Genomic DNA, 2,821 nt, shown 5'->3' on the forward strand with positions numbered 1-2,821 from the left:
TGTCAATGTGTCATAGAATACAAGTATCATGTTGCTTTTCTAGTTTAATGTTCTTGAATTCAATATCTTTGTCTTTCTCTGTTAAGTGTCTTGTATTGCCCGGTTGTAGGGTGCAAAAAAAAAATTGAATGAATAATAGTAGTTTGCTTCATTTGATTCTTGTTTTTCTCTTTAATCCTAATTATCATGACAAAAATCATTAATTCAATCCAAGCAGAAATTGATGATTGAAATTCAGAGAAATTATGTAAAATAATCTTTCATTCACAATGTTATGTATAATGTTTCAACAGACACTCTAGACTTAGAGGGAAGGCGTGCCCATGTCCGTGTCCGTCTCCGACTCAACACCAATACATGTAGTTTCATGTATTCATTTCCATTTTCTCAAATCATTACTATGTTTAAGTGTCAATGTGAGTGTTCACGTCATGTGTCAATGTTTCATTGTTTAAGGATCAACTATATGAATATGTATGTAGCTCTTACTATTACAATTCTTGATAGAATTCATAAATGAGAAGAAGATATATATTAACAAATGAGAGAATTGTTGATTGCATGTACAGACACAATGATACTTATTCATGCGTACAATGCATATTGAGCAACCATGAATGAACCATTGCACAAGCAACACCAACAGACATCAGGTGAAGATCCAAGCAAGAAATTGATGATTCCCCTTTCCACACATTTCGGCGTCTTCCTTCAATTGCAACCATTTTAGCTCCGCGTTTCTGATGTCAAAATCAATTTTAATATTAAAATACGGAAAATGAGCAAAATTCTTACAATACTATAACTGATGCGAAAAACTTTCATTTTTTTTTCAAATGGCTGGACTTTTTACCTGACCAAAGTGCCACACCATATATGTGAGTGTATTATAAAAGGCGGATGCAGTTGAAGAATCCATACGCATCGTTTCATCGAATAGAGTTTGAGCCTGGAACCATACTTGTCCTCTGTAACCCATGAACAGTCCATGTGTTACACCATACACCTGGTTATCAAACAAGTGGAGCGCGTCTAACAGTTTTGAAGCATCGTCAAATGAATTGCAACGACTGCATCATATTATAAGATTTGAGATCAGTTACATGTTCAAGAGAGAATGTCAACATACATATTATCAAAAGATGTTTAATAAAAGATAATAAAAATAAATATTTTCAAAGTATTCACCTGCAAGCATTCAAAATTGATGAAAATGTTACAACATCTAGTTTAATGTGCAGCTCATGCATTTTTTGGAAGAGACACAATATGTAGTGCTGGTCTTGTCTCATCCCCTCCTATCCTTCTTTATATGACCAGCTTTTTCAGCAGCAAGTTGCTCGAACATCTTCAAGATCCGGTCATCCCCGGTCTTATGCTGAAAAGCATCATCTATAAGCATAAAAGATGCTTGTTCACTCGGATACTCAATGGATTGCGAAGAACCATTAACTCCATATTCCAAAGCTGACGATCGTTGAAATGCATCAATTATTGAGTTGAAAGTGACCACATTTGGCTTGATGCATTAATTTGAACATTAACTCCATAGAGACAGGAAACAGGCCAAATGTGGTCACATTCAACTCCATAATTGATGCTGTGATAACGTTTTGCATTTGCTTCATTCTTTTTCTTCAACATGGCCTAGACTAAAGCTGCTAATAATCATGTTTAGTTGCTTATGGAGTTTGAGAAGAGTGGCCACTTGTTGTTGATTAATTTTGTAACCTATGGGAATGATCAACCCTTCCTAACCAACCAAGAATACCAATCATCATAGCAATGTGAAACTTTCAAGACATCTTTACACAATGTCATTTTCATGGAATTTGGGAAATTTCCTTTCAAGAGTATCTATCAGTTTCAATAAACAATCAATCAACCAAAATTCACAAATCAAAATCTAATCAAAAATATTACAATCATAAATCATACATCCAATAAATATAATTTAACGGTATATGAATCAATTAAAGGTAGGTTTTCATTTTCATGCAAATTGTGAGTTTCCTTCCAAGAGTATCTATTGATGTATCAATTCCAATCTACAATCAATCAAAATTCATACACCAACATCCAATAAATATAACCTAACATACTAAAATTCCTAAATAACACATCCAATGCCATAAATATAATTTATAAACACAATTTATTTTCGTTTGCTTTTTTAACAAGTCAAAATGGTTTTGATTTAAAATTTAATCACTTTAAAAATAAGATATTATCTGCTACGATAAATAACTCAAATCAAGTTTAAATCAACAAAGACATAAAAATAAAAGAAAGATATTCCCAAATCAAATTTACAAAACCGGAGCCTCAAATCCAAATGATTGAGATTGCATAAAACTTGAATAAAGAACGTAAAAGCATGTTTCATGTCTCATCAAACATGTATATTCATATTCACCATCTCCACATTAAAATTATTTAGTATATTGCTAAAGAAAATTATTAAAATTAGGGTTTTCAATAATGTGAGAAATGAGAGATTTAGAAAAGAGAAAAACAAAAGACTAAATGATAGATATATGGTTTTATTATACTTGAAGTAGTAAGAAAGGGTTTGATACAAAATTATGATTATAAAACTACTCAACTACTATGACTAAAATCTGGTTATTAGCTTTATTTTTATAGGTAAATATGTGCTATCATGATATATTCTAGAAACAAGTGTGACAATGTTATGACTCAGATATTCTAGAAGAACCTTTTAGAGTAAATTAATTATGATTGTTGATTCAGTTAACTACTCTACAAAGATCATCATAAGAAAATCCATAATTGATGACTGACTTCTGACTCAGCTATT

The 2,821-nt window shown here is 31.6% G+C and overlaps 1 long non-coding RNA gene across 1 annotated transcript; it reads right to left on the reverse strand.

Moving 5' to 3' along the window:
* Positions 1-382: 382 nt before the first annotated feature.
* On the reverse strand, positions 383-2,612 carry LOC146904269 (uncharacterized). Its single transcript, XR_015018340.1, has 3 exons — positions 1,189-2,612; positions 854-1,070; positions 383-740 (listed from the first exon to the last, which is right to left on the reverse strand). It is a non-coding gene; the product is annotated as an uncharacterized LOC146904269 (long non-coding RNA).
* Between the last annotated feature and the right edge of the window lie 209 nt (positions 2,613-2,821).

The sequence above is a fragment of the Medicago sativa genome, chromosome 7 (genome assembly GCF_051527215.1).
Source record: "Medicago sativa cultivar Bolivia chromosome 7, Bolivia_mono, whole genome shotgun sequence".
NCBI classification, from domain to species: Eukaryota; Viridiplantae; Streptophyta; class Magnoliopsida; order Fabales; family Fabaceae; genus Medicago; species Medicago sativa.